The sequence below is a fragment of the Choloepus didactylus genome, chromosome 2 (genome assembly GCF_015220235.1).
Source record: "Choloepus didactylus isolate mChoDid1 chromosome 2, mChoDid1.pri, whole genome shotgun sequence".
NCBI lineage: Eukaryota > Metazoa > Chordata > Mammalia > Pilosa > Megalonychidae > Choloepus > Choloepus didactylus.
In genome coordinates, this window is record NC_051308.1 from 161,052,414 (window position 1) to 161,072,439 (window position 20,026).

Here is a 20,026-nt window from a genome sequence, read left to right on the forward strand (position 1 = left end):
TTGCCTAACATTTTAGTCTGTTAAAAAAGGCATATAATTAAATAATAAAGTACGTTAAAGCAAGTACGATAAATCTGAGGGTAGAGGAGTTCTAGGATGTTATGAAAGCACAAAATAAAGACATCTAAGTAGAACATGGTATTAGAGGGAAGACTCACTGTAAGAATTACTATAAGCTGAGACTCAAATGATGAATATAATTTAGCAAGATGAAGTTTGGAGATTTTTTTTTCTAGCCAGAGGAAAAAGGGCTTGCAAAATAGTCCTGTTAGCAAGAGAAAGCATGGCACAACTGAAAATTGCTTCTAAGTATCATCAATGCCTACAAAATGATTCCTCATTTATTATTTTTCCAAGAATTTTTTATTGAGTGTCAACTGTCTGCTAGACACTGTGCTTGGGACTGGGGATACCACAATGAATAAGAAAGGTATGATACTTCTCTTCACAGAATACAGAGTGTAATAATGATAAAATTAAATAAACAATTATAACCAAACATTTCATTTCATGGTTTATCTCAAGTAATGTGACCGTTCTCTCTCACTTAATTCATTCAAACTATGATTATCCCCCGATTCTGAAATTGTTCTTTGTCACAAATTTTAACCATTATTTTCCAATTCTTTGACAGTCGTTCATCTTTCTCATTCTTTCATGCCCACCAGCATTCTCTTGGAGCCATAGAAACAGTCAGTTTGTGGATTGCTTTACTTCCTCCCAGTTGCTCTGATTCCTCTTGGCCTTTCTTACTTCTCTAGCCATCCTAGATGGCATGGATTACCAATGAACTTAGACTCTCATTGGCATGCTCAAAAACTTTGAACCCTAAGACCTACCTACCCAGCAAAACAAACAAACAAACAAACAAAAACCGGAATTCCAGTTCTTCAATTCTGCCATCTCTCAGGCATGCTCAGGACTCTGTGTTGAAAGAAAAGTTCACACAGCCATGATAATTTTTGTTGGGACAAATTCATACTATTCAATCTTTTTTTTTTTTTTTTTAGTAGGAACAGTTGCAAAAACAATACAAACCCCATACACTGAACTCCAGCATTCCCTGACCCACCCCCCACCAATACCCTGATCCACTAACTTTAACATGCTGTCACATAGCTATTTCTTTCCCTCTCTCCCTCCCTCCTTCCCTATCTATCATCCATCATCTATTGCTCTGTCTTCTGAACATATGAGAGCTAGCTGCACACATCCTTGAACAAACACTATAATTCACACATACAATTCCCATGAACAGGAACATTCTTTTATGCAATCCCATTAAGCGCAGCTAAGAAGTACAAGAGATTCAACAATGATAAGAAGCTTACATTCTATATTTCCTTTTCCTTATGTCTCAGCTGTGTCCCTTGGAGCCTCCTGTCCTTCATCCTCAGATCCCATCCAGGGTCATCCTTGGCATTCAATTGTCATCTATTTAGACTGTCTTTTTTTTTTTCTCAATTGTGGAAACATATATACAGCCTAAATCTTCCCATTCCACCCCCTCCCTAGCATTCCATTAGTGGGATTAATCACATTTAGAATGTTGTAATGCTATCACCTTCTCACCATTCATTACTAAAAATTTCCCTTCACCTCAAACAGCAACCCTACACTCATTTCTTAACTCCCTATTGTCCCTTCCCCCATTTCTCTTAACCCATAGTCTACTTTTCATCTCTATGGTCATATTCTCTGATAATTTCTTTGTGTTTACTGTGGGGCTTAAAATTAAACTCTTAAATCCATAACAATCTTGTTTTTCTTTGATACCAACTTAATTTCAATAGGACACATAAACTATGTACCTATACTCCTCCATTCCCGCAACTTTATATAGTTCTTGTCAAAAATTACATATTTTACATTGAATTCAAAACCACTGATTTGTCATTAGAGTTTGTGTATTTCATATCATGTAGGAAGTAAACAGTGGAGTTACAATTAAAAAATAATTGACTTCTATCTGTATTCCATTGTGGTCAGAGATTGTGCTTGGAATATGTTCAACTTTTTTTTTTTTTTTTAATTTATTGAAGCTTTTTTTATATCCCAGCATATGTTCCATTCTGGAGAAAGATCTGTGATCACTAGAGAAATATGAGTGTCCTGGTGATTTGGGATGTAAGGTTCTATATATGTCTGTTAAAATTCTCTATATCTCTTTCTCCTTTCTTTGTTTCTCTGTTGGTAGGGCTCTCTTTAGTATCTGAAGTAGGGCTGGTCTTTTATTGGCAAACTCTCTCAGCATTTGTTTGTCTGTGAAAAATTTAAGCTCTCCTTCAAATTTGAAGGAGAGTTTTGCTGGATAAAGTATTCTTGGTTGGAAATTTTTCTCTCTCAGAGTTTTAAATATGTCATGCCACTGCCTTCTCACCTCCATGGTGGCCTCTGAGTAGTCACTACTTAGTCTTATGTTGTTTCCTTTGTATGTGGTGAATTGCTTTTCTCTTGCTGCTTTCAAAACTTGCTCCTTCTCTTCGGTATTTGACAGTCTGATCAGAATATGTCTTGGAGTGGGTTTATTTGGATTTATTCTATTTGGAGTTCACTGGGCATTTATACTTTGTGTATTTATATTGTGTAGAAGGTTGGGGAAGTTTTCCCCAACAATTTCTTTGAATACTCTTTCCAGACCTTTACCCTTCTCTTCCCCTTCTGGGACACCAATGAATCTTAAATTTGTAAGTTTTATTTTATCTATCATATCCCCGAGATCCTTTTTGATTTTTTCAATTTTTTTCTCCATTCTTTCCTTCGTTCTTTCATTTTCTGCTATATGGACCTCTAGGACACTGAGTCATTGTTCAGCTTCCTCTAATCTTGTATTATGAGTATCCAGAGTCTTTTTAATTTGGCCAACAATTTCTTTTATTTCCATAAGATCTTCTATTTTTTTATTTAATCTTGCAATTTCTTCTTTATGCTCTTCTAGGATCTTCTTTATGTCCTTTTATCCTACTCCATGGTCTTCTTCATGTCTTTTATATCCTGTGCCATGTTTTCACTCCTTGATTGTAATTGTTTGATTAATTGTGCCAAGTACTGTGTCTCTTCTGATATTTTGATTTGGGTGTTTGGGATCAGATTCTCCATATCATCTGGTTTTATCATATGCATTAAGATTTTCTGTTGTTTTTGGTCCCTTGGCATTTGCTTTGCTTCATAGAGTTCTTTCAAGTTGTAAAAAAAAAAAAACCAATCTAATTTTTCAGAAATACAAGTTGGTGGCATACCCTTTCGCCAACTAACCAGCAGATGGCGTCTGCAAGTCACCTATACCCCTCAAGTCAGTTCTCCCAAACTCTGTCTCTGTGGTGTGTGGGGAAATGATTTTTGTGGGGTTCAGTTGGTGAACTCAGTTTGGGTTTGTCGTTGGAGCTGTCTGCCCTGAACATGGTGCGTGTGTCTGGGTAGTCAGGGAGGCAGGGCAGCTTTAATATTCAAACCTTCCAGGTGTTCCCAGAGATTCAGGGCTGTTGCAAGATTCTAAGCCTTCATTTCAGTTTTGCCCCAGATTTTCTGTGTTGCTGAGCTGCAAACCACCAGCATTGATGTAGAATCCCTGGGTTTTCTGAGCGGGTCCCCATTCTCAGCTGTGATCTTCCAGGACCTCTGCTGAGGAGAGGCTGTGCTACATCACTAGTGCGCATCACCCCTCAAGGGAAGCCCCAGGCCACCAGGCCGTGCAGGGGTGCTCTCTGCCTGATGCAAAGATTAGCTTATAAATCTTGACTGGTGTAAGTTCTGAATGAAAGGCAGGTAGTAGAGCTGGACCCCACCTCTTTCCTCTTAGAGAAGATAGATGCCTTAGGGGGAGGTCATTAGCATTTCAATGGTATCTCTGCCTGTGCCACACCCCTGTCAAGGATCACAGGACTGGGAACTGAAAATGGCGGAGGCTTTCTCCACTGAGTCAAAAAAGGAACAGAGCTAGTCTGAGGTGACCCTCTGGCTCTCCAAGATCAGTCGTCACCCAAAGCCTCTGTCTGCTTGTTGGGGATCTGTACCTCATAGTGAGCAGTTCACACTCGCTAATTAAAACCCCAGTTGGAGCTCAGCTGAGCTATATTTGCTTGCTGGGAGAAAGCTTCTCTCTGGCACCATGAGGCTTTGTAGCTCGGGCGGTGGGGGAGGGGTCTCCTGATTTGGATCTGCAATTCTTACTTACAGATTTTATGCTGTGATCTTGGGCAATCCTCCCAGTTCAGGTTAGTGTATGATTGAGTAGACAGCCACATTTGTCCCCTTGCAGTTATTCTGGAATATTTACTAGTTGTTTCTGTTTTTTTTTTTTTTTTCAGTTGTTCCAGGGGAACTACTTAGCTTCCACTCCTCTCTATGCCACCATCTTGGGCCCTCCCATGCTATTCAATCTTAACTGGCCTTGTGGTACAAATCACCATAGTGTGGTGACATTATATTTTTAAATATATTAGTGTTTTTTTCTTTCTACAGCTCCATTTCCATGTCTTTCTCTATAATCAACCAGAGTCACCCACAATTGTTGTGATAAGGGGGTTGCAAAGAGAGAGAAGGGAAATCAATATTTAGCTTTTCACCTTAAATTCAGGCTCATGAAGCTAGCTCATTTCAGAAAAAAGTTATGAAAACCAAGATTTAATATTTGTTAAAGCAGAGTTTTTTTTTTAAATTCAGTTTTATTGTGATATAGTCACATACAATACAGTCATCCATGGTGTTCAATCAACTGTTCACAGTACCATCTCATAGTTGTGCATTCATCACCCCAATCTATTTTTGAATATTTTCCTTACACTAGAATCAGAATCAGAATAAAAAATAAAAATGAAAAAAGAACACCCAAATCACCCCCTTATCCCACCCTATTTTTAATTTAGGTTTTGTCCCCATTTTCCTACTCATCCATCCATACACTGGATAAAGGGAGTGCAATCCACAGAGTTTTCACAATCACACTGTCACCCCTTGTAAGCTACATTGTTGTACAATCATCTTCAAGAGTTAAGGCTACTGGGTTGGAGTTTGGTAGTTTCAGGTATTTACTACTAGCTATTCCAATATATTAAAACCTAAAAAGTGTTATCTATATAGTGCGTAAGAATGTCCTTCAGAGTGACCTCTCGACTCCATTTGAAATCTCTCAGCCACTGAAGCTTTACTTCATTTCATTTCTCATCCCCCTTTTTGTCAAGAAGATGTTCTAAATCCCATGATGCCAGGTCCACATTCTTCCCCGGGGGTCATATCCTGCGTTGCCAGGGATATATACACCCCTGGGCGTCAGGTCCCATGTAGTGGGTAGGGCAGTGAGATCACCTGCCAAGGTGGCTTAGTTAGAGAGAGAGGGCCACATCTGAGCAACAAAGAGGCACTCAGGGGAGACTCTTAGGCACAATTATAAGCAGATTTAGCCTCTCCTTGCAGCAACAAGCTTCATAGGGGCCAGCCCCAAGACAGGGCTCAGCACATCAAGCAATCAGTCCCCAGTGAGAACATCAGCAACAATCCAGGTGAGGAAGTTCAACCTCTGCATTCTCCCCCAGCTCTTCAGGGGGGCCCCAAATATATATTTTTATTTGCCACCCAAATTACTTTAGGATGTGTTGCCATTTCATTCAAATCTATACAAACCTACCATTGCTCACTTCCTGTTCAAAGTTCCATGTAATTGTAGTGATTGAAGAAACTGACTGTAGAAGTTATATTGTTTAGAAAATTTAGATCCTACACCAAATAAATATCTCTTCCCTTGGTCTCACATGGAAGTTGAAGTTTGAAGATAGTCAGTTTCAACCTTTACCCTTTGGCCCAATTTGCTCTAGTCTTAACCAGAACTGCTTTATTCATATCTCTAATTGAAGTCTGGGCTCTATTTCAGCTTTTCTTTTCCTTTTTTTTTTTTTTTAAACAGTTGCTGCATGTGTTAATACTGTTTTTCACATCTGCTGAGCTCTAGCTCTGAGTTTCAGGTGCAACACAGATACCAATGTTCCAGAGACCAATCAGGTTATACATTAAGGGATCAACATCTCAAAGTTTGGAGATAGTCACTAAAATTCAGGAATAGATTTGACTGCTGTAAGAGCTTACAGTCTAGGGACCACTACAATAATCATTTCCCTGTTAGTTTATGCTCTAAGATTTAATTCTCCATTTACACATTATAGTTAGTCCATATTGCTGAGGCATTATAGTGCTTGCCTTGGTTTCTGGCGTACTTCACTCAACATGCTGTCTACAGGATCCCTTCACCTCGTTGCATGTCTCACAGCTTCACTCCTTCTTGTAGTTGCTCAATATTCCATTGCATGCATACACCACAGTTCACCATTCTGTTCCTCAGTCAGTGTACCCTTAGGCCACCTCCACCCATTGCAAATCATGAATACTGCCTCCATGAACACCAGTGTGCAAATGTCCATTCATATCTCTGCTCTTGGATCTTCCAAATACATAACCCATAATGAGGTTGTAGGACCTTAATGCCCCACATACTTAGCTTCTTGTGGAGCTACCATAGCCACCTCCAGAAAGGCTACACCATTCTGCCTTCTCATCAACAGTAAATAGGTACATCCCTCTCTCCAAGTTTTCTTCAGCACTTTTACCTCTATTTATATTTTTTCCTATAATCTTATAGAGATATATTCATATAACATACAACCACCCATAGTGTACAATCAGTTGTTCACGGCATCATCACACAGATGTACATTTATCACCAGTCAGCACATGAACACGTTGATTATTATGAAAAAGTGTTTGTTTTGTTTTTGGTGAATAATAAAAAGAAAAATACAAATGTCATACAATGCAATATAATAGTAAGGACAATAAACAATACCACTACCCAAAATCCCATATCCCTCCCTTATATCCCCCTCTCATACACATTGCCTTTGTTACATTTAATGGAAGCATGTTGGAATGTTACTGTTGACCATAGACTCCAGTTTGCTTTGATTATGTTTCTTTCCCAAATACCATCCCTTTTTCAACACTCTAAAGCAGAGTTTTAATAAGAAGACAACCACCAAAAGTGTTTTGCAAATGAAAAAGCAAATTCAGGCAAATTTTGGCTTGTCAAATTATTTAAGCAAAATTAATATATTAGGAAGAAAACAGAGGAAGAGTTGGATTACCCAATCACAACAGGGAGTGGCGTGGAGATTGTTCTGGTTTGTGCTGAGGATATATGGTAGCTAGCCCAGTGGAACTCTAGCAAAGACACTATATTAACTGTAACTGTGTATCTCTTCTCTACTGTTTCATAGGCATCTGCACTTCAAGACTTTCTCAGTTCACACAATTACCATGCGTACAGAAAATCTCCTCTTTCAAACTTACGGTATCTCTATGCATCAAGAATCAGTAAGAGGGACTTTAGACAGCCAGAGACAGCAATAGTAGTATAGAAGGGAAAGCCTCCACACTTCCCCTTGTTTGGAGTAAATGTAACCAGCTCAAGATTTCCTCTCTGCTCCAGAGGGTTGGGAAATCCAGATTTTCATTACTCTATTATACGGCTTGGCACATCGTAAGCACTCAACAAATAGCTGTTGAATGAATGCATGTATAAAAGACATAAAAACATAATGATTAGCTAGGTTTAGAAAGCAATATTTGGGGAACAGACATTGTCAGGAGATGAACAAGACAACGAGAGATAGAGGGACTATAATTGTAGAGCATGATGTGAAAGGAGGAAGGGTTGTATCCGATGATGGAGGAGTAAATGCTTTGGAAATTAATAGGTATGCCAGTGGATCCATTAACTGGTCTAACAGTAGTGAGTGGAAGGAGGGTAATGAAAAAAGGAGAGGTTATGACGTATGTATTCATTTCATTCAATAAACTTGTAATGGATACTTAATACACTGCAGGGGTTGTGTCAGGCTCTAGAAAATGGCAACAAACAAAAGAGGTGTTGTTCCTTCCCTCATGGGATTTACCATCTATTGAGGAAAACTAACCTAGGACAAATATAGACAACTTATATTTAATGCATAATATAAATTGTGGAAACATCAGTGAAGCAGGAGAACAGAATGCTATTTGAAAGAATTGTAAGGAGATCAAGGAAGGATTCTTTAAGAAAAGGATCTGTGAGCTCAAGCAGAAGGAAGGGAAAGGCATTAACCAGGCAAAGATAATTCTTACTCTTTTCATTTTTCTGTACCAAGTTTAAAAAGATAATGTGTTAGCAAATAGAAAACAAGTTGAAGTCACCTGTATCAAAATACAGATATATATATGTATATGTATATAGGTATTGTGCCGGTTTGAATGTATTGTGTCCCCCAAATGTCATTATCTTTGTGGTCTTGTGGGGCAGAGATTTGCTTGGAATGTGCCCCACCCAGCTGTGGGAGATGATTCTGATGAGATGTTCCCATGGAGGCGTGGCCCCGCCCATTCAGGGTGGGCCTTGATTGCTGGAGCCACATAAATGAGCTAACTCGGGGGGAGGGAACTGAGTGCAGCTGGGAGTGATGTTTTGAAGAGAAGCAAGCTTGCTAGAGAGGAACGTCCTGGGAGAAAGCTGTTTTGAGGCCGGAGCTTTGGAGCAGATGCCAGCTGCCTTCCTAGTTAACAGAGGTTTTCCGGAAGCCATTGGCCATTCTCTGGTGAAGGTACCTGATTGCTTGGATGCTTTGTGGCCTTAAGACTGTAACTATGTAGCGAAATAAACCCCCGTTTTATAAAAGCCTATCCATTTCTGGTGTTTTGCATTCTGCAGCATTAGCAAACTAGAACAGGTATATATAAAAATATATACACATACATAACTGGATATGTGTACTTATGTACATGCATATATGTTTATGCATATATATGTGCATATATATACTCATATACTTATGTAGCATATGTGTGTGTATATGTGTTCATACATGCATGGATATAGGGATTTGTTCTTATGCAATTGTGGGATCTGGTTTAAGACACTGTTGTCTTTACATCTTGTGCAGGGCAGGCAGAAGTGAGCAGTGGCAAGGACAAACTGCAAGCCACAGAAATGAGCCAGTGCTCATGATATTTGTACTAGAACCTGTGTCAGTCTCTCATGTCTTCCAAGCCTCCACCTTGGATTATGTGGGTGTCCTGCAGAAGTTGGCTCACATCCTCAAAAAGATAAACACGCACTTGTCCCAGGAGTCAGAGAAGCTGAAGGATGATCAGGTGGGAGGTGTGGGAGCCCCAGGCAGGGCTGCTGCCCACATCAACAAGGTAAGCCAGGAGATGAGTGAGAATGTCCCCGAGTTACAAGAGTATCATGCCCTACACTGACCTTAAAAATATAAAATGAGTTTGATTGCAGCTTCAGACTCCACTTCTAAAACCTCTGCATATCCACAGGTATGCAGGAAAGGAAATTCTGCAAAATGTTGTAGTTTCAGGTTAGCTAAGTTGACACAATACAAATCCATCACAGTTCTGAGTCCTTATCATTTGTTAAAATCTTTTCCCGGAGGTCTTTACAAGGGTAGGAAAGACAAATGAATTTGATTATTTACAAACTGAAGTTAGGAAGATGAGAGACTTGGCTTCCTGTCCTGGTGTTGTAATGAGTGCAAGACAAACGGGAAGAACACTCAAGTTTCAGGAACAGTCTAGAATGGAGGAGAGCTCTGCAACCCAAGTTGTTTGTTGGTGTGGGGTATTCAGTCAATATAGTTGTGACCAGGCTGTTCTCTAAAAGAAAGGGGGGGAGTGGAGGGGCAGGGAAATAAAGACAACCATAATCACACCAACTTAACAGAGAGTTCACTTGGGGAATATCACAAAGAAATGGAAGACATTTACACAGCCAGATACTGTTTCCCATAACCGAGCCCAGAAAGTCCATTCCTTTGTGAAGCTATCATGAAGCTATCTCCAAATTAAACCCACCTGGCTTCCTTTAGCTTCAGTATCCCTAAATTTCTTCCTGTCCACATCCCTGAATACTGAATACTTATGTAAATATCTCTACAGTTGTGGACTTCCATCTGACACATGTTTCTGTTGCTTGAATTTATAATTTTATAAGTCCACCTTGTCTCCTTCATGGAACCATTAGCTCTTTAAGAGGAGCTCTGGGCTCCTTGTTCCTTTTGTAACACTCATGGATCACTCAGTAAATGCTGTTGACTGACTCAGTGATAGACTAAAAGATTGTCCTATTTTGATGAACTGCTGGTCCAGCTGGAGCAATTTGATGAGCTCTTGCTTACAAACTGCCTAAACAAAGAAATCAAAGTTATTTCAGAGAATTCTAAAATTTCAACATGAGAAATCTTTTAGCTTCAAACTGATCTTTTCGTTGTTTTGGTTTACTACATCCACATGTTTTCATTATCATATTCTATTCTTCAAAGTTTGCCAAAAATTTTTTTTGTAAGCTTTGTGAGAAGAAAACTGTGCTTGAAGTACTTCTGGAAAAACTTAATTTGGGGTTATTTCTGGGTTCTAAACCAACTGCAACTTTCTTTATAAAGTCTTCCCTCTTTCCCAATCAGAAATTGCCTTCCCTTTTGTTGACCTCACAGGATATTTTATATATATATGTCTCCACTGAACTTATTGTTCTCCCCTCTGCATTAACATTCTTGCTGGTGTCTTTTCTTTATAATAAACAGGGCCACCATGATTGTCTCCTGTTAGATGAAGGAAGGTATATTGTAAACCACCAACAATCACAGGTTATAAATGCTTATCTCTATACTGAGCCATGAAATAGCACAGTGTTTTGTACATAGTGGACCTTCAAAGATTCTTTTTATCTTTTTGTTTTCTTTTGTTTTTTCTTTTGTTCTTTCTTTGCTTCATTGCTTCCTTCCTTCCATCCATTCTTTCATTTCTTTCTTTTTGTTTCTCCTTCCTTCCTTCTTTCCTTCCTTCTTTCCTTCCTTCCTTTCTTCCTTCCTTTCTTCCTTCCTTCCTTCCTTTCTTCCTTTTCTTTTTTTAGTGAATAACAAGAATGAGTGGATAATAAAATAAACTTGATCCTGGGAAAACAAATGTCCTTAGACATTTGTACACCAATATTTAATTGGTATATCACCTTGTACATACCAATTGATCTCTCTGAGCTTCATTTACTTTATCTTGATGCCAAGCTCAAAATGGTGTTGTAATGGATATATAAGTTATTAATATCTAGAACAGCACAAAGCCCTTAGGTGACCCAAATTTATAAATGTTACTCTAATCAATGATCCCCTTTTATTTTCTCTGTTCTCGAACAAGAAAGCACTATTCATTTCTAAAGGCCTAGCTTAAATCTCACATTCTCCTGGAAGTCATCCTCACATACATTCATGATTTCTCATTTCTTTATATTTTGAATGTACTTATACTGTATGCCAATGTGTTTCAATTTTTTTTAATGTCAAAAGTCTCCTGAGTTTCCATATGATATTTGTTTCAAGAATCCATTAATTGCGGTAATGTATATTGACCAAGAAAACCATCAATTAATATTATCATTAATTATAAAAACATCATTACAATTAAGGAAAAGCTCTTCATATACATATACCGTTGTGTATTTCATCTATAGGCATGCCTGGAGCATGTGAGTATTTATTGACTCATGAATAACTGCGAGCAATTGTCTTAGATTGCCAGGGCTGCTGTAACAAAAATACCAAAAGCTGGTTGACTTAAACTATAGGAATTTATTTGCTCACAGTTTGGAGGCTGGAATTCCAAAATCAAGATGCTGGCAAGTCATGCCTTCTTCGAAGTCTGCAGTTTTCTGGAGGTGGCTTACCGGCAGTCTCTGCCTCTGTCTCATGGTGATCTGTCTTTCTCTCTCCTCTGTGGTTTCTGTTTTTGTGTCCTTTGCTTATAAGGTTTCCAGTCATACTAGAATAAGGCTCACCCTGATTCAATTTGACCTCATCAGAATGGTATCTTTGAATATGCTACTTACAAATGAGTTCATACCCACAGAGCTAAGGATTAGGACTTGCACATGTCTTTATGGGCAACATGGTAAATCTACCACAGCAGTCTTTAGTCTTCTGCATCTCTCCACCTTGATTTCCCTTCACCACTCCTCAGGACTCTGCCTGCTGAAATGCATTCATGCTTAAGTTACTGGGCCCACAGTTTGCTAGCAACTGGACTATATCATTCCACCAACTTGTTTCTACATGCTGCATCTGTATTTATGCTCCACTTGTTCCAACAATATTTAAAGGACCTTGAATAAGGATCTCAAGATAGCACTGAGTTGGTATAGTTTACTTCTTCTCTTCACTATCGCTGTAGGCTGTAGTAGCATTCAAGGAAGATTTATTGAATGATGAATGAATTTTCAATATGCATTATCCTAAGCATTGGAAATAGAAGGTTTTGTTAATTATTGCTCTTGGCATCAAGAAGGTTATGCTCTAATTCAGATGAGGTGGGTGGGGGTTTGGGGAGGTAGATTAATTCACTCTTTGAGAAACAGATGTCAAGATGGATTACTTGTATAAAGCTTTTATTAGGCAAAGTGCCTACAAGAGAAAATGAGAGATACCACAAAAGACTGGGAGAGCTGTCAGACTAGGATGTAAGGCTATCTCCAAAGGAAGGAGCATGGTAAGGAAGCTAGGTGAAAGTGTTCTAGATTGCTATGCAGTTATAAGGAAGATTCAGCAAAGCCATTTGTGTGTGTGTGTGTGTGCATGTGTGTGTGGTGGTGGTGGTGGTGGGTCTTCTAGTCAAAGTTGGATGTCAATGGAGTCCCATCTATCCCAGGAGTGGGTCGGCCTTAGTATCCCTGCCACATGCAATCACTGACAATGAGAGGCCTGAAGGAAATCTGGCTTCAGCACAAATGAGGCAGATTTCCAAATGCAGTTCCTGGGGCCCCATCATGTCTGCAAAGGTGGTTTATAGAGGCACACATTATATATATTTATATATATACACACACACACACACATATACACACACACACACACACATATATATATGTATATATATATATTCCATGTTATCATACAAGTGGTTTACATAATCAGTTCTTATATTTTCTTTGTACCTGCCCTTGTTAAAATCAAATTGACATGCATTTTGGGTTGTGGATATGGGCTATTGTAAATTTTTTGTGGAGCTTTCCCACCAAATACACATTATTATTTTTGTTTTGGCTCAGCATATCCCAGCCACAATTTATGAGAACCAACCTGACTAGTCTGCTGATGCTCCTAGCCACCAAATTTTTGCTGAGCCTAAGTTTCTCCAAGGGCAAAATTAAGACTAAGCCTGGTTGATCTTTGAAATTCCTTCTCACTTCTAATAAAAGGAAGAAACTAACATTTTTGAGTACAGATTTTGTACTGTGACATTTCACATATATTATCTCATTTAATTCTTACAAAAATCATTCATGTATGTGTTGGCAGTATGGTCATCTACATTTGGCCTGGCCATATGAGAATTCAGACAAGCTTGTCCAAGGTCTCATAGCTAGTGCTGGATCTGGGTTGTAAATCCAAGTCTGAATGAATTATTTTCTTTCATGATGTGAGTTAAAAAGAGGAAAAAAGAGAATCATGTCCCAGATCCTTCTCATTGATAAAGAATATTCACAGATACATTAGCAGTGGTTCTCAAATTTAAGGTCACATAAGGACATCCAGGGTGCTGATAGAAATGTATGTTATGGACCTAACCCTCTCCCCCAGTGAATCTCAGATGGACCTATGAACCCGCATTTGAAGAACTCAGGAACATGATTCTATTTAAGAAATTACATTTCATATGTAGAAAATATTAGGAAAAATGCATCAAATTATTAAGGGTGGTTACTCACAAATGATGGCATTATGGGGATTTTTATTTCCTTATTTGTAAGTTGTTATGATTTCCAAATACTCAATAATGTGCACATATTAACTTTGTATTCCAAAATAAAATTGCTAAACTTAAATTCAACAATTTCTCTGAGTATTTGAAACATACAATCCCAAATCATTACAGCAGCGAACTTAATAGAAAGTTTCACTGACACACATATATTCAGACAAAGGCATTATTCCAATCTATGGAGATAAGCAAACAGTGACATTGATTTCTACAATGTTTTTGGAAATAAATCCATTTTTCTTCTACAATATGCTCTGATTTAATGAATATTTAACAATGTGTAATGAATACAACTAATTATAGGTATTTTCCTATAAGGTTATTAAAATACTAACTGAAGTGTCTTGAGAAATTTCTCAATATCCATTTCTACATCAAATACCTTTTTCCATCAGTGTTTTCTGAAAAGCCTGGCCTATTTTTGAGATCTGGTAAAGAATTTTCTCAGTGGAGAAAAAATGGCAGATTTCATTATTTTTATGTTTCCTTTTTAATTTGCATCCTTAAAGAAGAGTTACTTCATTCCAATTCATGAGTTTACTCGTTTGCATTAAGTTCGATGTGTCTAGAATTTCATGACTGCATTTAAACTATTCAGTCACATCTACCTCTTCTGGGAAATTTTGACATCTTTCTGTAGTGTGCTTGTAAATTTTTTGTGGTGTTCTCTTTCAAATTTAGTAGTAGATCATCAAGCCTTTGAATATGGTAGCTCTGGCAGTTGTCAAAGCAAAAACCTATATATGTTTTTAAATATAACTGATGTTCTTCCAGTGACATGAAAGCTTCTATTTAATGAAGAGTAAAGTAATCAAATTATTTTTCCTATATTCTAGAGGAGTAAATTACTACAATTAAACTATTCAAGTAGATTAGGTTTAAATAGCAACAGCTATAACATTCAGAACTATATTAAGAAAACTATTTGAAAACCTAAAGTCCTAGAGAGATAATCAAGAAACATCTTCCCAGGAGAAAATACATGAACACTATATGAGATTAAAGTACTTCTGAATAATGGCATTTCTGATAATTATTTCTCTAACCTGAATATTTCTAACATATGAATAGTAATGCACTGAAAAGTGAGAGTTAAACATTTTAATTTCTGATCTTATCTATGCATGAGTGTCTTCCTTCTTTACTTAATATTTATTAAGTATTCACACTAAGTTACACCTCTATCAACTGTGCCTATAATATAACCATTTTGGAGCACCTGAGAGTTAGTGCAAACAATACAAATATCATAGAAGTACAAACTGGTAATATTGTATGGCCTTTCAGCAGCTTTAATGCCATTATTCTTCACACACTCTCCTCCAGCTTTTTTCTTGTTTTTGGAAAAAAGAGAGTGTTCCCTTTTTGAATAAGATAGACTTGGGCCCAAATACTGTTTTTTCCTATTATTTAACATGTTTGTACGGGCAAGTTACTTAACTGAGTCTAATTTCCATATCTACAGAAGGAAGATGAGAATATCTACATACTGAGTTGTTGAGAGGAATAAAGAAAAAATATATAACATACACATGCAAAATGCTATGCACAAGGATATTTAGTGTGTATCATCTTTTGTGTTAGCAAAGATTATGCACAGCCCAAATATCCATTAATAGAAAATTAGTAAAGAACAAAAAATGAAGTACTATACAGCCATAAAAATGAAATAATAAATTCTTTATGTATTGATATGAAATGATCTCTAATATACAGTATTCTATGAAAATAATGTGCTAGAAAATTGTATATAGTATGCTAAAGGAGAAATGTTTATGCAAGAAGTCTGTCCATAGTCTTTCTTACATGAAATTTACATCATATTAAAAGTTATTCATTTCTCTAAGGCCTTATTAAGAGTTTTGAAAACTTAGAAATATTATCACAAGTCCATATTGCATTAGAATATTGATTTTATGTAAATAGTGCTTATGCTTTTTTACAATCATTTCAGCTTAATGTCTGCATATCCTTCTGCAAATGTATGTTTTGGGACTTTTAAAAATTAGCATTATCATACAATTGCAAACGTGGGAATGCACAAAATATAATTGTATATAACTACTTATGTAGGGACTCCTACAAATTGTTTACTTGACAGAGTGAAACCATCCTTACCTGTCATGTAAAAGCAAACTTAAGAAGCTTTTAAAGAATATTTTAAGAATGGCAATTTCAGAGGTACTATAGTGAATCATGAAGATTAATTGTCCATACTAGATAAGAATATGCCCTTAAACTCTATTTAAATTGATTAGATAATTAGAAAAATCTAGATACATTACTAATTGTTCAGATCCCAACCTATGCTGTATATGGAGTGGATTTTAGGGGATTATTTCATGGCAAAAAAGTCCATGAACAAGGCAGGGAGGATGGAGTTTAGGGCTTGTTGCTGACTGGAGTAGAGATGGGGAATTTCCTAGTAGCTGAATTTTTAACATAAAATTAGTAACTAAAACCTGCAAACATATTAGCCTCCTAATTTTTGGAAAATTTAAAGATTTCATATTCTAAACAAAACTTGTAACATCTAACTTATTTGTCATATTAAAAATGAAAGGAAAAGTATTTTTTTTGATATTTTATTGTTTCTCTTTTTTTCACATATATTAGCTTTTTGGGAAGTTCAGGAAATTATACTTCTTGTGAAAAGTATATGAATATTTTCAAACTCAAGTAGCACCTTTATGAAATGAAATTGTTTGAGCAATTTTTAGACAGATATGTCTCACTTAAAAAATATTCCAGACATAAAATGCCAAACATACACAAGAGATAATCCAGAACATGACTTAGTCAAGACACAGCAGTTTTATAAAGTTATGTTCACCATAAGATAGCTTGAAATATTGAGTTGCTTCAGCATACTTGAAATCAAATTTTTAATACAATCTTTTGTTTTACATACTTATCCCTATGTAAATAAATGATCATGATTGTTATTCTGAAGACAGGAAATGTTATTGTTTTACCCAACAGAGTAATCAACATTATTTATAAATACTATATATGCATTCTTTGTTTTAAATATACCTGGACATTTGAGGTACAGTGCTTTTTAATCAGTTACAAAAATAGATACTGACTAATATGCCCACCTAAAAGAAATCAGACAAATAAAATAAAAATCAGGTAATGGGTCTGTGCCGGTTTGAATGTATTATGTCCCCAAAATGCCATTATCTTTGATGTAATTTTGTGTGGGCAGACGTATCAGTGTTGATTATACTGTAATTCTTTGACTGTTTCCATGGAGATGCGCCCCACCCAACTGTGGGTGATAATTCTGATTGGATAATTTCCATAGAGGTGTGGACCTGCCTATTCCATAAGGGCCTTAATTAGTTTACTGGAGCAATATATAAGCTCAGACAGAAGGATTGAGCTTGCTGCTGTCAAGAGGGACACTGAAGAAAGCTGAAAGAGTAGCTGCAGATAAGAGACAGTATGAAGACAGCCGTTGAAAGCAGACTCTTACTCTGGAGAAGCTAAAAAAGGACAAACACCCCAAGAGCAACTGAGAGTGACATTCTGGAGGAGCTGCAGCTTACAGAGACATTTTGGAGAAAACAACCCAGGAGCAAGCAGATGCCTAGAGAGGAAAGTCGTGGGAGAAAGCCATTTTGAAACCAGAACTCCAGAGCAGACGCCAGCCATGTGCCTTCCAAGCTAACAGAGGTTTTCTGGACACCAATGGCCATCCTTCAGTGAAAGTATCCAATTGTTGTTGCCTTACTTTGGACACTTTATGGCCTTTGGACTGTAACTTTGTAACCAAATAAAACCCTTTTATAAAAGCCAGTCCATCTCAGGTGTTTTGCATTCTGGCAGCATTAGCAAACTAGAACAGGGTCTAATGAGCAATTTAATTTGGTCTGTCCTTTCTGTTTAGTCTGTGGGTGTATGTGTGTGATTTTCCTGATATCTAAGTTTACTCCATTTTCATATATACAGTTATCTCATCCACATTGCAGTTTCAATCTATTGTGGGTTGGCATAAAAAATTATATGGGATTTGGGGGGAGTTTTGCGGAAGATGCAGATGACACACAAAGGCCAGCGGATGACAGAAAAAAAGTTTAGAAACTCAGACATGCATAAAATATATGTATAGTATAATGTCAACATATTTTATCTTTTAATACCATAAATATGCAAATTTCTTATTAAATTTCATATTTATTTCATATCTTTAAAATTCCTTCCTCATATAGTATGAAATATGGCCTATAACCATAGGCTTAACCCAGGTTTTACAATAAGGTACTGTAAACATCTGATAAAAGAAAAAAAATTCAGACTTCTCTGGTATGAAGGGGAGGCCAAAAAATTTTTTGTGGATTTTCCAGATCTTGGGGGCACTGCACCCCTAACCTCATGATATGGAAGGGATAACTGTATATTGACATGGTAACTAAAGAAATATTTCAGGTAATTCATTAGGAAAATTTCCTACTTTTTATAAGCAAAAATATTTTTACTTTACTATTACTGCAGAATTTTCATTTTTTAAATTCGTTTTGGCAGAGAGTGATCTTGAAGAAAGACATGTACCATTAGGAAAACAAGTTCTACCCAAAAGTCTAAGTGTGTTTACTGAACTTAGAAATAAGGCTAATAAAGAAATAAAACAGTGATTTGAAGAATGGATGTTGGTAAATTGGGAGTGAGGTTTACATAATATTGAGGAACAAATGACATTTTGAGAGGTTCTTTGCAAAACTGAATAAATACTTCTTTCATCTATTTTAAATTTGTAATTTATATGGAGATATGCATTATCATTTAGCTTGCTTCTGGTTATCTTCCCTTAGAGGAATAGAAGTAGTCAATGCTTGTTCAGGAATGCAAGTTCAGGTTAATACTAATCTAAGCAAAAACAAAATGAAAACCATATACTAGACTTTGAATTACCTGTAACTCCACAGTAGACAACTGAAAATTTATGGTGCAGCACATAGTGCTGCATTCGGATGTCTCAGAGTTTCAGAACTATCACTGTCTCTCCTAATTGTGGTAACCAGGTGATTCCCTTGAGAAATTGTTAATTGTGGAAGATCTATAGACTGGAGGGTGCATTTTACAAACTCGCTCTTAGAGATCATCTATGGTGTCGTACAATATAACTGATTGCAATAAACTATATTTCAAACATGTTGCAAAATCCAAGGGAATGCTTTAGTAGTCATAACAGAAACATTATTCCAAGAAAAACAAATCCTCAAACATGTTTCATATGAAGGCACTACAAAATATATCCCTCTAATTTCACAAATCTCTAGAAATTCAAAATCCCACAAGGTTTCTTAGAGTTGCAAATAAAAGCTATCAGCTTTCATTTCTTTTCAAGACTGCATATTTGTATAGGTCACTTTTTAATTTAAACTGCTTACCTAACCTATAAAATGCAGTTAAACCAAGCAATTGTTATCAATCATGACTCTACAAATGTAACCTTTAATTGTATTTTTATGACTTGTTCAAAATCTAAAACTTTATTCAACAGTCACATTTTCCAGCCCTCCTTTCCATGAAAAGAAAAGTTGTTTTACTAAATTGTGTGAAAATGGTCCATCAATGCTCATTATTGCTAAAAATGTGGAAAGCTTTACCCAGAATTTCAAAATGCATGCTAGGTAGGTTTCTCTTGTCTGTTTATCCACAACATGTGGACTGTGCATGTTATTTTCCCCCAATGGATACCACTGTCATCATAAATATAACTTAATCCTAAAATAGCAATTAATAAAATATTTGCATAGATTTTAATTCCTTAATACTGCAGTGTTTTCTTGAGGCATATGCACAAATATGATAGAAGTTTTTACTATATGAGTACAGGTTTTTTCAAATACCATGATTTAAAAAGGCAGATATTTTTGAAATAATATCTTGCTATAAAGAAAGTATAATTATATACATAAATCCAGAATCATTTGCATTCTTAGTCTAATAAAATGGCTCAGAACTTGACAAAAATACTCAAATAATATAAATATTGATTCCAAGATGGAAAGGAATACAAATAGAAACTTCCTAGAGATTTGAAAACAAACTATTAAAATTATTTTTTATGGTTCAGAACCAGAAAGAAGTGAAATTTTCAGAAAAGATGTGATATTGAGCAAAGAGATTCTGAAGAGATTCTAAAGAGAATCTGCTGAAGATACCTAAAAGTAATAAGACA